Here is a 20,993-nt window from a genome sequence, read left to right on the forward strand (position 1 = left end):
TATTTATATGAGGGGGAACACCCCCAAGGTGTGTATCTCAATTAGTGACATCATAATATAAACATAGGTATAGAAGTGTTTATCTACTCATCAGTGCCAAAATATTTAATATTCATATAGCATACATATTACATAGTGTATATACATTTCAGTGCATAACAAGTGCATATGAAATTCCTCCCAGAATCCATATATAATCACTAAAACATATTCTTCCTTCTAATCGAGGGTTAAGATGGAGGTCGGACCTGACTCACCCTCCGTCCGTTCAGCCAATCCCACTGTATTGAAGGCATGCCGCATACCGCTTGTAAACAGAACATCTGCGCATATCCGGATGTAGACATGTCATGTGGCTTGTCATCTGCTCACAGTCCGGTAACGATCACATGATTGATTATGCGCATGCGCAAATAGTCCGTGTAGTACAACGGGCGCCATCTTGGGAAAGGTAACATCACCTTCCAGCGCGCGCATGTGCAAGATGTCCGTGTGACACATCGGGCGCCATCTTGGGGAAGGTAACAGCACCTTCCATCGCCCATACCTCCTACAAATGTCAAAGAGGTGTATTGCAGGACTAGTAGGAAAAGGGGGGAAGAAAGAATTGCTCACCAACTAGAGTTTGTCATAAACGAGGTGTCTGAAGCAGTCACAGCAGTGCCACACTCTTCACGGTGAATTCATCACTCTCCTGAGCGCACGGGCTCTGCCAGATTCAAGGACTGCCAAATTACCTTATATGACTACTCTTCTTAGAGCGACCTCCCCTCGATTCCTACAAATTTTGTCCCACATTAGTTTCACACGGACCAGAAGGTGGTTTAGATAAAGACCGGATAATGGTTTGAATAAGGATTGAGAAAAATTCAGTCGGAAAGGTGAGTATAAGGTCCTCGCTCCATCTGTATAGATAAACAGAAGCAAAGTTGTAAGACGGATCGTGTCATTTATGTCCTTCAGTGTCCGTGTCCGTATATTTATGTAGGAGAAACAACGAATGAGTGCCGTATACGTTTGAATAATCATAAGTCTTCTATTCGCAAAGGTAGACTTGACCTCCCTGTTTCCAGACATTTTGTAGAAGCGGGCCATAGCCTTCAACAGTTGCGGTTTACAATAATTGACCACATTCCGTTACCACGCCAGGGTGGAAACAGACAAAAAATGTTAAAACAAAGAGAGGCCCAATGGATTACACGTCTCAATGCCCTTCAACCGCATGGGTTAAATGTGGACTTTTCATTGAAAGCATTTCTATGATATAGAGCTTGACCACTGTGCAATTATTTACATGCTCTTGCTGAAGGAAAAGAGTACATAGATCTTTATTATTTATTATTTCTTTATACGTGCACTTACACTAAGTAAGATATACACTAACACTTGTGTTTAATTATGTTTTTTCTTCTGTTTATCTATACAGATGGAGCGAGGACCTTATACTCACCTTTCCAACTGAATTTTTCTCAATCCTTATTCAAACCATTATCCGGTCTTTATCTAAACCACCTTCTGGTCCGTGTGAAACTAATGTGGGACAAAATTTGTAGGAATCGAGGGGAGGTCGCTCTAAGAAGAGTAGTCATATAAGGTAATTTGGCAGTCCTTGAATCTGGCAGAGCCCGTGCGCTCAGGAGAGTGATGAATTCACCGTGAAGAGTGTGGCACTGCTGTGACTGCTTCAGACACCTCGTTTATGACAAACTCTAGTTGGTGAGCAATTCTTTCTTCCCCCCTTTTCCTACTAGTCCTGCAATACACCTCTTTGACATTTGTAGGAGGTATGGGCGATGGAAGGTGCTGTTACCTTCCCCAAGATGGCGCCCGATGTGTCACACGGACATCTTGCACATGCGCGCGCTGGAAGGTGATGTTACCTTTCCCAAGATGGCGCCCGTTGTACTACACGGACTATTTGCGCATGCGCATAATTAATCATGTGATCGTTACCGGACTGTGAGCAGATGACAAGCCACATGACATGCCTACATCCGGATATGCGCAGATGTTCTGTTTACAAGCGGTATGCGGCATGCCTTCAATACAGTGGGATTGGCTGAACGGACGGAGGGTGAGTCAGGTCCGACCTCCATCTTAACCCTCGATTAGAAGGAAGAATATGTTTTAGTGATTATATATGGATTCTGGGAGGAATTTCATATGCACTTGTTATGCACTGAAATGTATATACACTATGTAATATGTATGTTATATGAATATTGAATATTTTGGCACTGATGAGTAGATAAACACTTCTATACCTATGTTTATATTATGATGTCACTAATTGAGATACACACCTTGGGGGTGTTCCCCCTCATATAAATATCACCATGATACCACTTTGTACTTGCTTGAGAAAGACTCATGTTAGAGTCGAAACGTCGCTGTTTGTGATTGGGTGAATAAATCTTCACTATACACTACTGGAGTGCCGTCCTCACGTTCAATTTTTGTTATCCAGAGGAGTCGGGGGTCGACTTTTATGGGACGTGCACCCACCAGCTTTAAGCTATTTTTGACTTCAAGCCAGCACAGTGCCGTCCATCTACCATTTTCTATATATATATATATATATATATAGGCACAGAGGGGGCTATGTTACTATATTATATGGAGGCATATAGGGGACTATACCATATGGTGGCACAGGGAAGGCTATATTATATGTGGGCAGAGACGAGGCTTGTTTACCCTATGGAGACATGGAACAGCCTGAATACTATTTGAAGGCATATATTGGGCATAACTGCTTATATGGGGGCACAGAGGGGACATTGTTAGTGTGTGGAGTGAGACACGGGGAGTTTGTATAGAGATAATGATGATTTTGGAGCAAGGAGCCTAAAATGTTTTTCTCACAGATCCTGTGGGGACAAGTCATGGCCAAAGAAATCTTCATGATGGGCTGAGCCAGACAGATAAGAAAAGGAACAGAGAACAACTTTGACTATGAAAAACATCACAGAGAAGCCGCCTCCTGTGAGTAACTGCAGTATAGCCAGTTATAAGTCTGCAGAACCTGCATACAGCTGGATCTACCTCTATACGGTCACTGCTCAGGGAGAATATTACTCTTTATATAGTGAATATTATTCAGTGACAGGATAGTGGTATTTTCCAGTCACTGTATGGTAAGGGTAGTGGTTATGGTGTGACGGTAATATTTGTCCTGTATATACTGGTATTGTTGGTAATATATGTATTATAAGGGTGACTTCACACATAACGTATCATAGTGAATTTCTCACTGCAATACTCGGTACTGTCATTTTTTTGGCTTTACATTCTCAGAGCGGATTTTTCATTATGCTGCAAGAATGTAGCCCTTTCCCACTCACCCCAGCAGCTGCTGGACTAATACATGTAAAAACACACACAAGGCGGTCAGCTCACCCTAGTCTACAGCGTATATCCATAAACCCTCGGTGAAGCACGGATGTATATGGGCCCAATCCTATCCAAGATAGTTCAGGCAAAATGGTAGGAAAGTATCCAGCTCCAGAAAGTGCAGTAAAACAAGAGTTTATTCCAAAAAGTACAAAAACATGAAATAAAAATACATGGACGTCCATGAAAAAAACAACGCGTTTAAGAGCATAAGCTCATTAGTCATGGCTAACTTGTGTTACTCTCCCACCTGCGTCTCCTTTTCCCAGTTCCCTACAACACTATCCTTCATATACAGTATGGGGAGGATATGGTTTGTGGGCTGCTGGAGTTTGCGTGTCAGGACTGATTTTAAGTCCCAGTCCAGCCCTGGTCCCAGGATAACTTGTCATTTATTTATTTAAATCTCTGATCATTCTGCGCTAAATAATGTAGGTGGTCCTACATACCCATGCATACCCAGGCTCTGGCTATTGAAATTATCAGAGACTGTAAGTCCTTTGGAATTAGGGGGGATGAGAAGTTACTATTATATGTGGATTGCATCCTTATATTTGTTAACGACCCCCAGAGGGCAGTACCACAGATTATTCAAAATACTTAAACTTATATAGCATTATCCCTGAGATATGTACATATGGCTCTAGAGAGATAAAGATATTGATGTGTATAGCATGGATCAGGAACATTTATCATAACTTTGTTGTTTACAGGTGACCGATGCCCAGTGAGATGATCAGCAAGATGGTCACCCCTGCCAGCTGCAAGAAAGGAATGGAAAGAAAGGTAATTAATATTTTCATTAATTACTGATAACACTTAGGCTAGATGTGAGTTCTAGACCTGCAGAGATGTCACAGTCTCTACTTGATGCATGATAATATTCGTCCTCTTGCTATGTATATCTTTTATAGGCATTTCTATTGTAACACTTCTCTAAGGTACAAAGAGGAGGGACATTTCTGCTCTCTACTCTTTTTTTCCTACTGGCAGGAATCTGCCTTTGTTTGTTTCGGATAAAATAGACATAGGTAACCAGAGAGTTAAGAAAAATAGACTGTGGACTGACTGACCACAGCATTCATGCCCTTTGCCATGGCCCTACACAACTTGGAGCCCTCTGGATTAGTTTTTGCCCACTGAAATAATCCCCATGATGACTATGATGAAATGCCAATATGACACCTCCATTCAAGGTTTGTATAGACTTAGCAATGCTACTGTTCAGCCAGTTCCTGATTCCATCTTGGAATCAAGTCTCCGGTGCTGACTGTTGTCTACGCAGCAATGCCCTTAGTAGACTTTCTATAAACTCCTAAGACCGGAATATCCCGGGCAGCTCATATTCTAAAGGAGTATGAAGCGCAATCGCTAGTATAATTTCCAGACATGGAGCTGACACATTTCCCAAGTGCCAAAGACAAATGATAGCAGGCCAATGGACCTCTATCTTGATGAATGAAAAAGGCCTTTACTGCATTTATTAGACAGAAGAGCGAGATGTGCCAAAAAGGACATCCTCCAAGTCCAATGAGGCAAAGGACCACTTATTAGGTGCCACAGTTTCACCTAGATGAAAAAGCCAAACAAGGCAGTCAGGAATGTTGTCTTTGTCAAGCAAAGTTAAAGATAAAGAATTAACAAAAACCAAACCTTTATTATCGGTGTTGCGGCTTTTGCACCTTTTCTTAAAAGGTAAGCACAAAATATCTAAAACCACCAATACCGTAAATAACTCAAGCAGTTCAATATCTTTCAACATCCCTTCTTGAACCTAAGAGTAGTAGCATAGCTTGGCACATGAAATAATGGCCACACCACCTAAGGAAGCCATGACCCCTCACAACCCGCAGCCTTCTGGATTAGGTTTGGCTCACCAAGATTCAATTATGGACCTTAGATTCCGATGCTGACTGATGCTCACGTACCAATACCTTCTCTGTAGTTTTGGTATTGAGGCCTAGGACCGACACCTCTGAAGCAGCCCCTATTGGAAAGGAAAGCAGCGTTTAATCCCAAGGATTAAGACCCCCAGCTGACCCCCATTCCTAAGGACCGAAGGAAACCAGAAGCGAGTCAATAGACCTCTATCTTAAGGAATGAAACAGGGCTCACCTCTGCTCCTACACACTTAGAAATTTTATTTTTAGTTCATTCTATGGATTGTAAACGCTACCGAGCAGAGCTCTCACTTCTCATGTTTGAGTTAAGGTTTAAAAGTGTTCCTCTTTAAGGTCTTTTCTTTCTATATATGTAGCCCCAGATTTGTAAAGTGCTGCAGGATATTTCATCACTATCTAAATCATATTGTTATTATTATTGAAATTTTTTCTAGATTTTTATATTGTGTTTACATGTACAGGTTTTTAAAAAGTCAGGAAAAGATTTGAATAAAGGAGAAGTCTCAGTCTTTACTGTATATGTATCCTACATTTATGATCTGTCACTGTCTTTGCATTCAATAATAACAATTAAAAACCTGACTGTGTGAACACAACCCTGCATGTCTAACCTAAAGCTTTATGTTCAAAAGCAAACCCACTAACCCACGATGACCCAATAATTTAACAATGGATCCAAAGTTAAAGAACAGCAATGGGCCTCGAAAACCACACCTTTGTTATAGGCTTTGATGCTTGGCCCTCAACGACTAAAGCCACCTATAGCGGAAATAAAATGCAACAATACAATGTTGTCAACCTCCCAGTTTCTACCCAAGAGGAAAGCCGTGACTGGGCACACTAGTGCCTGTTCCGAAGCACCAAGGTCAGAAATTTTAGACTTATCTTTCCCTTTCAATGCTTACATAATCCCTGAGATATGTAATTATGGCCCTTGAGTGTCATAAATATTAGTGCCGATAGCATGTATCAAGAACACGTTATCATGGCTTTGTCTTTTTACAGGTGACCGATGCCTAGTGAGATGATCAGCAAGATGGACACCCCTGCCAGCTGCAAGAAAGCAATGGAAAGACAGGTAATTAATATTTATATTAATTACTGATAACACTTAGGCTAGATGTGAGTTCTAGACCTGCAGAGATGTCACAGTCTTTACTTGATGCATGATGATATACGTCCTCTTGCTATGTATATCTTCTATAGGCATTTCTATTGTAACACTTCTCTAAGGTGCAAAGAGGAGGGACATTTCTGCTCTCTACTCTTTTTTTCCTACTGGCAGGAATCCGCCTTTGTTTGTTTTGGATAGAATAGACATAGGTAACCAGAGAGTTAAGAAAAATAGACTGTGGACTGACCGCAGCATTTATGCCCTTTGCCATGGCCCTACACAACTTGGAGCCCTCTGGATTAGTTTTTGCCCACTGAAATAATCCCCATGATGACTATGATGATATGCCAATATGACACCTCCATTCAAGGTTTGTGTAGACTTAGCAATGCTACTGTTCAGCCAGTTCCTGATTCCATCTTGGAATCAAGTCTCCAGTGCTGACTGTTGTCTACGCAGCAATGCCCTTAGTAGACTCTCTATCAACTTCTAGGACTGGAATATCCCGGGCAGCTCATATTCTAAAGGAATATGAAGCGTAACCGCTAGTATAATTTCCAGACATGGAGCTGACACATTTCCCAAGTGCCAAAGAAAAATGATAGCAGGCCAATGGACCTCTATCTTGATGAATGAAAAAGGACTCGCCTTTACTGCATTTATTAGACAGAAGAGCGAGATGTGCCAAAAAGGACATCCTCCAAGTCCAATGAGGCAAAGGACCACTTTTTAGGTGCCACAGTTTCACCTAGATGAAAAAGCCAAACAAGGCAGTTAGGAATGTTTTCTTTGTCAAGCAAAGTTAAAGGTAAAGAATTAACAGCAAAAAACACACCTTTATTATCGGTGTTGCGGCTTTTGCACCTTTTCTTAAAAGGTAAGCACAAAATAACTAAAGCCACCAATACCGTAAATAACTCTAGCAGTTCAATATCTTTCAACATCCCTTCTTGAACCTAAGAGGAGTGGCATGGCACATCGCCTAATGGCCACACCACCTAAGGAAGCCATGACCCCTCACAACCCGCAGCCTTCTGGGTTAAGTTTGGCCCACCAAGATTCCATTATGGACTTTAGTTTTCGATGCTGACTGATGCTCACGTACCAATACCTTCTCTGTAGTTTTGGTATCGAGGCCTAGGACCGACACCTCTGAAGCAGCCTCTATTGGAAAGGAAAGCAGCGTTTAATCCCAAGGATTAAGACCCCCAGCTGACCCCCATTCCTAAGGACCGAAGGAAACCAGAAGCGAGTCAATGGACCTCTATCTTAAGGAATGAAACAGGGCTCACCTCTGCTCCTACACACTCAGGAATTTTATTTTTAGTTCATTCTATGGATTGTAAGCTCTACCGAGCAGAGCTCTCACTTCTCAAGTTTGAGTTAAGGTTTAAAAGTGTTCCTCTTTAAGGTCTTTTCTTTCTATCTATGAAGCCCCAGATTTGTAAAGTGCTGCGGGATATTTCATCACTATCTAAATCATATTGTTATTATTATTGACATTTTTTCTAGATTTTTATATTGTGTTTACATGTACAGGTTTTTAAAAAGTCAGGAAAAGATTTGAATAAAGGAGAAGTCTCAGTCCTTACAGTATATGTATCCGATATTTATGATCTGTCCCTGTCTTTGCATTCAATAATAACAATTAAAAACCTGACTGTGTGAACACAACCCTGCATGTCTAAACTAAAACTTTATGTTCAAAAGCAAACCCACTAACCCACGATGACCCAATAATTTAACAATGGATCCAAAGTTAAAGAAAAGCAATGGGCCTCGAAAACCACACCTTTGTTATAAGCTTTGATGCTTGGCCCTCAACGACTAAAGCCACCTATAGCGGAAATAAAATGCAACAATGCAATGTTGTCACCCTCTTAGTTTCTACCCAAGAGGAGGGCCGTGACTGGGCACACTACTGCCTGTTCCGAAGCACCAAAGTCAGAAATTTTAGACTTGTCTTTCTCTTTCAATGCTTACATAATCCCTGAGATATGTAATTATGGCCCTTGAGTGCCATAGATATTAGTGCCTATAGCATGTATCAACAACACGTTATCATGGCTTTGTCTTTTTACAGTTGACCGATTCCCAGTGAGATGATCAGCAAGATGGTTACCCCTGCCAGCTGCAAGAAAGCAATAGAAAGACAGGTAATTAATATTTATATTAATTACTGATAACACTTAGGCTAGATGTGAGTTCTAGACCGGCAGAGATGTCACAGTCTCTACTTGATGCATGATGATATACGTCTTCTTGCTATGTATATCTTCTATAGGCATTTCTATTGTAACACTTCTCTAAGGTGCAAAGAGGAGGGACATTTCTGCTCTCTACTCTTTTTTTTCTACTGGCAGGAATCCGCCTTTGTTTGTTTCGGATAGAATAGACATAGATAACCAGAGAGTTAAGAAAAATAGACTGTGGACTGACTGACCGCAACATTCATGCCCTTTGCCATGGCCCTACACAACTTGGAGCCCTCTGGATTAGTTTTTGCCCACTGAAATAATCCCCATGATGACTATGATGATATGCCAATATGACACCTCCATTCAAGGTTTGTGTAGACTTAGCAATGCTACTGTTCAGCCAGTTCCTGATTCCATCTTGGAATCAAGTCTCCAGTGCTGACTGTTGTCTACGCAGCAATGCCCTTAGTAGACTCTCTATCAACTTCTAGGACCGGAATATCCCGGGCAGCTCATATTCTAAAGTAATACGAAGCGTAACCGCTAGTATAATTTCCTGACATGGAGCTGACACATTTCCCAAGTGCCAAAGAAAAATGATAGCAGGCCAATGGACCTTTATCTTGATGAATGAAAAAGGACTCGCCTTAACTGCATTTATTAGACAGGAGAGCGAGATGTGCCAAAAAGGACATCCTCCAAGTCCAATGAGGCAAAGGACCACTTTTTAGGTGCCACAGTTTCACGTAGATGAAAAAGCCGAACAAGGCAGTCAGTAATGTTGTCTTTGTCAAGCAAAGTTAAAGATAAAGAATTAACAGCAAATACCACACCTTTATTATCGGTGTTGTGGCTTTTGCACCTTTTCTTAAAAGGTAAGCACAAAATAACTAAAGCCACCAATACCGTAAATAACTCCAGCAGTTCAATATCTTTCAACATCCCTTCTTGAACCTAAGAGGAGTGGCATGGCTTGGCACATCGCCTTATGGCCACACCACCTAAGGAAGCCATGACCCCTCACAACCCGCAGCCTTCTGGATTAGGTTTGGCCCACCAAGATTCCATTATGGACTTTAGTTTTCGATGCTAACTGATGCTCACGTACCAATACCTTCTCTGTACTTTTGGTATCGAGGCCTAGGACCGACACCTCTGAAGCAGCCCCTATTGGAAAGGAAAGCAGCGTTTAATCCCAAGGATTAAGACCCCCAGCTGACCCCCATTCCTAAGGCCCGAAGGAAACCAGAAGCGAGTCAATGGACCTCTATGTTAAGAAATGAAACAGGGCTCACCTCTGCTCCTACACACTCAGGAATTTTATTTTTAGTTCATTCTATGGATTGTAAGCTCTACCGAACAGAGCTCTCACTTCTCATGTTTGAGTTAAGGTTAAAAAGTGTTCCTCTTTAAGGTCTTTTCTTTCTATCTATGAAGCCCCAGATTTTTAAAGTGCTGCGGGATATTTCATCACTATCTAAATCATATTGTTATTATTATTGACATTTTTTCTAGATTTTTATATTGTGTTTACATGTACAGGTTTTTAAAAAGTCAGGAAAAGATTTGAATAAAGGAGAAGTCTCAGTCTTTACTGTATATGTATCCTATATTTATGATCTGTCCCTGTCTTTGCATTCAATAATAACAATTAAAAACCTGACTGTGTGAACACAACCCTGCATGTCTAACCTAAAGCTTTATGTTCAAAAGCAAACCCACTAACCCACGATGACCCAATAATTTAACAATGGATCCAAAGTTAAAGAAAAGCAATGGCCCTCGAAAACCACACCTTTGTTATAGGCTTTGATGCTTGGCACTCAACGACTAAAGCCATCTATAGCGGAAATAAAATGCAACAATACAATGTTGTCACCCTTCCAGTTTCTACCCAAGAGGAGGGCCGTGACTGGGCACACTAGTGCCTGTTCCGAAGCACCAAAGTCACAAATTTTAGACTTGTCTTTCTCTTTCAATGCTTACATAATCCCTGAAATATGTAATTATGGCCCTTGAGTGCCATAGATATTAGTGCCTATAGCATGTATCAAGAACACGTTATCATGGCTTTGTCTTTTTACAGGTGACCGATGCCCAGTGAGATGATCAGCAAGATGGTTACCCCTGCCAGCTGCATAAAGCAATAGAAAGACAGGTAATTAATATTTATATTAATTACTGATAACACTTAGGCTAGATGTGAGTTCTAGACCTGCAGAGATGTCACAGTCTCTACTTGATGCATGATGATATACGTCCTCTTGCTATGTATGTCTTCTATAGGCATTTCTATTGTAACACTTCTCTAAGGTACAAAGAGGAGGGACATTTCTGCTCTCTACTCTTTTTTTTTCTACTGGCAGGAATCCGCCTTTGTTTGTTTTGGATAGAATAGACATAGATAACCAGAGAGTTAAGAAAAATAGACTGTGGACTGACTGACCGCAGCATTCATGCCCTTTGCCATGGCCCTACACAACTTGGAGCCCTCTGGATTAGTTTTTGCCCACTGAAATAATCCCCATGATGACTATGATGATATGCCAATATGACACCTCCATTCAAGGTTTGTATAGACTTAGCAATGCTACTGTTCAGCCAGTTCCTGATTCCATCTTGGAATCAAGTCTCCAGTGCTGACTGTTGTCTACGCAGCAATGCCCTTAGTAGACTCTCTATCAACTTCTAGGACCGGAATATCTCGGGCAGCTCATATTCTAAAGGAATATGAAGCGTAACCGCTAGTATAATTTCCAGACCTGGAACTGACACATTTCCCAAGTGCCAAAGAAAAATGATAGCAGGCCAATGGACCTCTATCTTGATGAATGAAAAAGGACTGGCCTTTACTGCATTTATTAGACAGAAGAGCGAGATGTACCAAAAAGGACATCCTCCAAGTCCAATGAGGCAAAGGACCACTTTTTAGGTGCCACAGTTTCACCTAGATGAAAAAGCCGAACAAGGCAGTCAGGAATGTTGTCTTTGTCAAGCAAAGTTAAAGATAAAGAATTAACAGCAAAAACCACACCTTTATTATCGGTGTTGCGGCTTTTGCACCTTTTCTTAAAAGGTAAGCACAAAATAACTAAAGCCACCAATACCGTAAATAACTCCAGCAGTTCAATATCTTTCAACATCCCTTCTTGAACCTAAGAGGAGTGGCATGGCTTGGCACATCGCCTAATTGCCACACCCCCTATGGAAGCCATGACCCCTCACAACCCGCAGCCTTCTGGATTAGGTTTGGCCCACCAAGATTCCATTATGGACTTTAGTTTTCGATGCTAACTGATGCTCACGTACCAATACCTTCTCTGTAGTTTTGGTATCGAGGCCTAGGACCGACACCTCTGAAGCAGCCCCTATTGGAAAGGAAAGCAGCGTTTAATCCCAAGGATTAAGACCCCCAGCTGACCCCCATTCCTAAGGACCGAAGGAAACCAGAAGCGAGTCAATGGACCTCTATCTTAAGGAATGAAACAGGGCTCACCTCTGCTCCTACACACTCAGGAATTTTATTTTTAGTTCATTCTATGGATTGTAAGCTCTACCGAGCAGAGCTCTCACTTCTCATGTTTGAGTTAAGGTTTAAAAGTGTTCCTCTTTAAGGTCTTTTCTTTCTATCTATGAAGCCCCAGATTTTTAAAGTGCTGCGGGATATTTCATCACTATCTAAATCATATTGTTATTATTATTGACATTTTTTCTAGATTTTTATATTGTGTTTACATGTACAGGTTTTTAAAAAGTCAGGAAAAGATTTGAATAAAGGAGAAGTCTCAGTCTTTACTGTATATGTATCCTATATTTATGATCTGTCCCTGTCTTTGCATTCAATAATAACAATTAAAAACCTGACTGTGTGAACACAACCCTGCATGTCTAACCTAAAGCTTTATGTTCAAAAGCAAACCCACTAACCCACGATGACCCAATAATTTAACAATGGATCCAAAGTTAAAGAAAAGCAATGGCCCTCGAAAACCACACCTTTGTTATAGGCTTTGATGCTTGGCCCTCAACGACTAAAGCCACCTATAGCGGAAATAAAATGCAACAATACAATGTTGTCACCCTTCCAGTTTCTACCCAAGAGGAGGGCCGTGACTGGGCACACTAGTGCCTGTTCCGAAGCACCAAAGTCAGAAATTTTAGACTTATCTTTCCCTTTCAATGCTTACATAATCCCTGAGATATGTAATTATGGCCCTTGAGTGCCATAGATATTAGTGCCTATAGCATGTATCAAGAACACGTTATCATGGCTTTGTCTTTTTACAGGTGACCGATGCCCAGTGAGATGATCAGCAAGATGGTTACCCCTGCCAGCTGCATAAAGCAATAGAAAGACAGGTAATTAATATTTATATTAATTACTGATAACACTTAGGCTAGATGTCAGTTCTAGACCTGCAGAGATGTCACAGTCTCTACTTGATGCATGATAATATACGTCCTCTTGCTATGTATATCTTCTATAGGCATTTCTATTGTAACACTTCTCTAAGGTACAAAGAGGAGGGACATTTCTGCTCTCTACTCTTTTTTTTCTACTGGCAGGAATCCACCTTTGTTTGTTTCGGATAGAATAGACATAGATAACCAGAGAGTTAAGAAAAATAGACTGTGGACTGACTGACCGCAGCATTCATGCCCTTTGCCATGGCCCTACACAACTTGGAGCCCTCTGGATTAGTTTTTGCCCACTGAAATAATCCCCAGGATGACTATGATGAGATGCCAATATGACACCTCCATTCAAGGTTTGTATACACTTAGCAATGCTACTGTTCAGCCAGTTCCTGATTCCATCTTGGAATCAAGTCTCCAGTGCTGACTGTTGTCTACGCAGCAATGCCCTTAGTAGACTCTCTATAAACTTCTAGGACCGGAATATCCCGGGCAGCTCATATTCTAAAGGAATATGAAGCGTAACCGCTAGTATAATTTCCAGACATGGAGCTGACACATTTCCCAAGTGCCAAAGAAAAATGATAGCAGGCCAATGGACCTCTATCTTGATGAATGAAAAAGGACTCGCCTTTACTGCATTTATTAGACAGAAGAGCGAGATGTGCCAAAAAGGACATCCTCCAAGTCCAATGAGGCAAAGGACCACTTTTTAGGTGCCACAGTTTCACCTAGATGAAAAAGCCGAACAAGGCAGTCAGGAATGTTGTCTTTGTCAAGCAAAGTTAAAGATAAAGAATTAACAGCAAAAACCACACCTTTATTATCGGTGTTGCGGCTTTTGCACCTTTTCTTAAAAGGTAAGCACAAAATAACTAAAGCCACCAATACCGTAAATAACTCCAGCAGTTCAATATCTTTCAACATCCCTTCTTGAACCTAAGAGGAGTGGCATGGCTTGGCACATCGCCTAATTGCCACACCCCCTATGGAAGCCATGACCCCTCACAACCCGCAGCCTTCTGGATTAGGTTTGGCCCACCAAGATTCCATTATGGACTTTAGTTTTCGATGCTAACTGATGCTCACGTACCAATACCTTCTCTGTAGTTTTGGTATCGAGGCCTAGGACCGACACCTCTGAAGCAGCCATTATTGGAAAGGAAAGCAGCGTTTAATCCCAAGGATTAAGACCCCCAGCTGACCCCCATTCCTAAGGACCGAAGGAAACCAGAAGCGAGTCAATGGACCTCTATCTTAAGGAATGAAACAGGGCTCACCTCTGCTCCTACACACTCAGGAATTTTATTTTTAGTTCATTCTATGGATTGTAAGCTCTACCGAGCAGAGCTCTCACTTCTCATGTTTGAGTTAAGGTTTAAAAGTGTTCCTCTTTAAGGTCTTTTCTTTCTATCTATGAAGCCCCAGATTTTTAAAGTGCTGCGGGATATTTCATCACTATCTAAATCATATTGTTATTATTATTGACATTTTTTCTAGATTTTTATATTGTGTTTACATGTACAGGTTTTTAAAAAGTCAGGAAAAGATTTGAATAAAGGAGAAGTCTCAGTCTTTACTGTATATGTATCCTATATTTATGATCTGTCCCTGTCTTTGCATTCAATAATAACAATTAAAAACCTGACTGTGTGAACACAACCCTGCATGTCTAACCTAAAGCTTTATGTTCAAAAGCAAACCCACTAACCCACGATGACCCAATAATTTAACAATGGATCCAAAGTTAAAGAAAAGCAATGGCCCTCGAAAACCACACCTTTGTTATAGGCTTTGATGCTTGGCCCTCAACGACTAAAGCCACCTATAGCGGAAATAAAATGCAACAATACAATGTTGTCACCCTTCCAGTTTCTACCCAAGAGGAGGGCCGTGACTGGGCACACTAGTGCATGTTCCGAAGCACCAAAGTCAGAAATTTTAGACTTGTCTTTCCCTTTCAATGCTTACATAATCCCTGAGATATGTAATTATGGCCCTTGAGTGCCATAGATATTAGTGCCTATAGCATGTATCAAGAACACGTTATCATGGCTTTGTCCTTTTACAGATGACCGATGCCCAGTGAGATGATCAGCAAGATGGGCACACGTGCCAGCTGCAAGAAAGCAATGGAAAAACAGGTAATTAATATTTATATTAATTACTGATAACACTTAGGCTAGATGTGAGTTCTAGACCTGCAGAGATGTCACAGACTCTACTAGACCGGCAGAGATGTTACAGTCTCTACTTGATGCATGATGATATACGTCCTCTTGCTATGTATATCTTCTATAGGCATTTCTATGGTAACACTTCTCTAAGGTGCAAAGAGGAGGGACATTTCTGCTCTCTACTCTTTTTTTCCTACTGGCAGGAATCCGCCTTTGTTTGTTTCAGATAGAATAGACATAGATAACCAAAGAGTTAAGAAAAATAGACTGTTGACTGACTGACCACAGCATTCATGCCCTTTGTCATGGCCCTACACAACTTGGAGCCCTCTGGATTAGTTTTTGCCCACTGAAATTATCCCCATGATGACTATGATGATATGCCAATATGACACCTCCATTCAAGGTTTGTATAGACTTAGCAATGCTACTGTTCAGCCAGTTCCTGATTCCATCTTGGAATCAAGTCTCCAGTGCTGACTGTTGTCTACGCAGCAATGCCCTTAGTAGACTCTCTATCAACTTCTAGGACTGGAATATCCCGGGCAGCTCATATTCTAAAGTAATACGAAGCGTAACCGCTAGTATAATTTCCTGACATGGAGCTGACACATTTCCCAAGTGCCAAAGAAAAATGATAGCAGGCCAATGGACCTCTATCTTGATGAATGAAAAAGGACTCACCTTAACTGCATTTATCAGACAGAAGAGCGAGATGTGCCAAAAAGGACATCCTCCAAGTCCAATGAGGCAAACGACCACTTTTTAGGTGCCACAGTTTCACCTAGATGAAAAAGCCGAACAAGGCAGTCAGGAATGTTGTCTTTGTCAAGCAAAGTTAAAGATAAAGAATTAACAGCAAAAACCACACCTTTATTATCAGTGTTGCGGCTTTTGCACCTTTTCTTAAAAGGTAAGCACAAAATAACTAAAGCCACCAATACCGTAAATAACTCCAGCAGTTCAATATCTTTCAACATCCCTTCTTGAACCTAAGAGGAGTGGCATGGCTTGGCACATCGCCTTATGGCCACACCACCTAAGGAAGCCATGACCCCTCACAACCCGCAGCCTTCTGGATTAGGTTTGGCCCACCAAGATTCCATTATGGACTTTAGTTTTCGATGCTAACTGATGCTCACGTACCAATACCTTCTCTGTAGTTTTGGTATCGAGGCCTAGGACCGACACCTCTGAAGCAGCCCCTATTGGAAAGGAAAGCAGCGTTTAATCCCAAGGATTAAGACCCCCAGCTGACCCCCATTCCTAAGGCCCGAAGGAAACCAGAAGCGAGTCAATGGACCTCTATCTTAAGAAATGAAACAGGGCTCACCTCTGCTCCTACACACTCAGGAATTTTATTTTTAGTTCATTCTATGGATTGTAAGCTCTACCGAGCAGAGCTCTCACTTCTCATGTTTGAGTTAAGGTTTAAAAGTGTTCCTCTTTAAGGTCTTTTCTTTCTATCTATGAAGCCCCAGATTTTTAAAGTGCTGCGGGATATTTCATCACTATCTAAATCATATTGTTATTATTATTGACATTTTTTCTAGATTTTTATATTGTGTTTACATGTACAGGTTTTTAAAAAGTCAGGAAAAGATTTGAATAAAGGAGAAGTCTCAGTCTTAACTGTATATGTATCCTATATTTATGATCTGTCCCTGTCTTTGCATTCAATAATAACAATTAAAAACCTGACTGTGTGAACACAACCCTGCATGTCTAACCTAAAGCTTTATGTTCAAAAGCAAACCCACTAACCCACGATGACCCAATAATTTAACAATGGATCTAAAGTTAAAGAAAAGCAATGGGCCTCGAAAACCACACCTTTGTTATAGGCTTTGATGCTTGGCCCTCAACGACTAAAGCCACCTATAGCGGAAATAAAATGCAACAATGCAATGTTGTCACCCTCCTAGTTTCTACCCAAGAGGAGGGCCGTGACTGGGCACACTAGTGCCTGTTCCGAAGCACCAAAGTCAGAAATTTTAGACTTGTCTTTCTCTTTCAATGCTTACATAATCCCTGAGATATGTAATTATGGCCCTTGAGTGCCATAGATATTAGTGCCTATAGCATGTATCAAGAACACGTTATCATGGCTTTGTCTTTTTACAGGTGACCGATTCCCAGTGAGATGATCAGCAAGATGGTTACCCCTGCCAGCTGCAAGAAAGCAATAGAAAGACAGGTAATTAATATTTATATTAATTACTGATAACACATAGGCTAGATGTCAGTTCTAGACCTGCAGAGATGTCACAGTCTCTACTTGATGCATGATGATATATGTCTTCTTGCTATGTATATCTTCTATAGGCATTTCTATTGTAACACTTCTCTAAGGTGCAAAGAGGAGGGACATTTCTGCTCTCTACTCTTTTTTTTCTACTGGCAGGAATCCGCCTTTGTTTGTTTCGGATAGAATAGACATAGATAACCAGAGAGTTAAGAAAAATAGACTGTTGACTGACTGACCGCAGCATTCATGTCCTTTGCCATGGCCCTACACAACTTGGAGCCCTCTGGATTAGTTTTTGCCCACTGAAATAATCCCCATGATGACTATGATGATATGCCAATATGACACCTCCATTCAAGGTTTGTATAGACTTAGCAATGCTACTGTTCAGCCACTTCCTGACTCCATCTTGGAATCAAGTCTCCAGTGCTGACTGTTGTCTACGCAGCAATGCCCTTAGTAGACTCTCTATCAATTTCTAGGACCCGAATATCCCGGGCAGCTCATATTCTAAAGGAATATGAAGCGTAACCCCTAGTATAATTTCCAGACATGGAGCTGACACATTTCCCAAGTGCCAAAGAAAAATGATAGCAGGCCAATGGACCTCTATCTTGATGAATGAAAAAGGACTCGCCTTAACTGCATTTATTAGACAGAAGAGCGAGATGTGCCAAAAAGGACATCCTCCAAGTCCAATGAGGCAAAGGACCACTTTTTAGGTGCCACAGATTCACCTAGATAAAAAAGCCGAACAAGGTAGTTACGAATGTTTTCTTTGTCAAGCAAAGTTAAAGATAACGAATTAACAGCATAAACCACACCTTTATTATCGGTGTTGCGGCTTTTGCACCTTTTCTTAAAAGGTAAGCACAAAATAACTAAAGCCACCAATACCGTAAATAACTCCAGCAGTTCAATATCTTTCAACATCCCTTCTTGAACCTAAGAGGAGTGGCATGGCTTGGCACATCGCCTAATGGCCACACCACCTAAGGAATCCATGACCCCTCATAACCCGCAGCCTTCTGGATTAGGTTTGGCCCACCAAGATTCCATTATGGACTTTAGTTTCCGATGCTGACTGATGCTCACGTACCAATACCTTCTCTGTAGTTTTGGTATTGAGGCCTAGGACCGACACCTCTGAAGCAGCCCTTTTGGAAAGTAAAGCAGCGTTTAATCCCAAGGATTAAGACCCCCAGGTGACCCCCATTCCTAAGGACCGAAGGAAACCAGAAGCGAGTCAATGGACTTTTATCTTAAGGAATGAAACAGGGCTCACCTCTGCTCCTACACACTCATGAATTTTATTTATAGTTCATTCTATGGATTGTAAGCTCTACCGAGCAGAGCTCTCACTTCTCATGTTTGAGTTAAGGTTTAAAAGTGTTCCTCTTTAAGGTCTTTTCTTTCTATCTATGAAGCCCCAGATTTTGTAAAGTGCTGTGGGATATTTCATCACTATCTAAATCAAATTGTTATTATTATTGACATTTTTTCTAGATTTTTATATTGTGTTTACATGTACAGGTTTTTAAAAAGTCAGGAAAAGATTTGAATAAAGGAGAAGTCTCAGTCTTTACAGTATATGTATCCTATATTTATGATCTGTCCCTGTCTTTGCATTCAATAATAACAATTAAAAACCTGACTGTGTGAACACAACCCTGCATGTCTAACCTAAAGCTTTATGTTCAAAAGCAAACCCACTAACCCACGATGACCCAATAATTTAACAATGGATCCAAAGTTAAAGAAAAGCAATGGCCCTCGAAAACCACACCTTTGTTATAGGCTTTGATGCTTGGCCCTCAACGACTAAAGCCACCTATAGCGGAAATAAAATGCAACAATACAATGTTGTCACCCTCTTAGTTTCTACCCAAGAGGAGGGCCGTGACTGGGCACACTAGTGCCTGTTCCGAAGCACCAAAGTTAGAAATTTTAGACTTATCTTTCCCTTTCAATGCTTACATAATCCCTGAGATATGTAATTATGGCCCTTGAGTGCCATAGATATTAGTGCCTATAGCATGTATCAAGAACACGTTATCATGGCTTTGTCCTTTTACAGATGACCGATGCTCAGTGAGATGATCAGCAAGATGGGCACCCCTGCCAGCTGCAAGAAAGCAATGGAAAGACAGGTAATTAATATTTATATTAATTACTGATAACACTTAGGCTAGATGTGAGTTCTAGACCGGCAGAGATGTCACAGTCTCTACTTGATGCATGATGATATACGACCTCTTGCTATGTATATCTTCTATAGGCATTTCTATTGTAACACTTCTCTAAGGTATCAAGAGGAGGGACATTTCTGTTCTCTACTTTTTTTTTCTACTGGCAGGAATCCGCCTTTGTTTGTTTCGAATAGAATAGACATAGATAACCAGAGAGTTAAGAAAAAAAGACTGTGGACTGACTGACCGCAGCATTCATGCACTTTGCCATTGCCCTACACAACTTGGAGCCCTCTGGATTAGTTTTTGCCCACTGAAATAATCCCCATGATGACTATGATGATATGCCAATATGACACCTCCATTCAAGGTTTGTATAGACTTAGCAATGCTACTGTTCAGCCAGTTCCTGATTCCATCTTGGAATCAAGTCTCCAGTGCTGACTGTTGTCTACGCAGCAATGCCCTTAGTAGACTCTCTATCAATTTCTAGGACCCGAATATCCCGGGCAGCTCATATTCTAAAGGAATATGAAGCGTAACCCCTAGTATAATTTCCAGACATGGAGCTGACACATTTCCCAAGTGCCAAAGAAAAATGATAGCAGGCCAATGGACCTCTATCTTGATGAATGAAAAAGGACTCGCCTTAACTGCATTTATTAGACAGAAGAGCGAGATGTGCCAAAAAGGACATCCTCCAAGTCCAATGAGGCAAAGGACCACTTTTTAGGTGCCACAGATTCACCTAGATAAAAAAGCCGAACAAGGTAGTTAGGAATGTTTTCTTTGTCAAGCAAAGTTAAAGATAACGAATTAACAGCATAAACCACACCTTTATTATCGGTGTTGCGGCTTTTGCACCTTTTCTTAAAAGGTAAGCACAAAATAACTAAAGCCACCAATACCGTAAATAACTCCAGCAGTTCAATATCTTTCAACATCCCTTCTTGAACCTAAGAGGAGTGGCATGGCTTGGCACATCGCCTAATGGCCACACCACCTAAGGAATCCATGACCCCTCATAACCCGCAGCCTTCTGGATTAGGTTTGGCCCACCAAGATTCCATTATGGACTTTAGTTTCCGATGCTGACTGATGCTCACGTACCAATACCTTCTCTGTAGTTTTGGTATTGAGGCCTAGGACCGACACCTCTGAAGCAGCCCTTTTGGAAAGTAAAGCAGCGTTTAATCCCAAGGATTAAGACCCCCAGGTGACCCCCATTCCTAAGGACCGAAGGAAACCAGAAGCGAGTCAATGGACTTCTATCTTAAGGAATGAAACAGGGCTCACCTCTGCTCCTACACACTCAGGAATTTTATTTATAGTTCATTCTATGGATTGTAAGCTCTAC

Source organism: Dendropsophus ebraccatus, chromosome 2, assembly GCF_027789765.1.
Source record: "Dendropsophus ebraccatus isolate aDenEbr1 chromosome 2, aDenEbr1.pat, whole genome shotgun sequence".
In the NCBI taxonomy this organism is placed as follows: domain Eukaryota; kingdom Metazoa; phylum Chordata; class Amphibia; order Anura; family Hylidae; genus Dendropsophus; species Dendropsophus ebraccatus.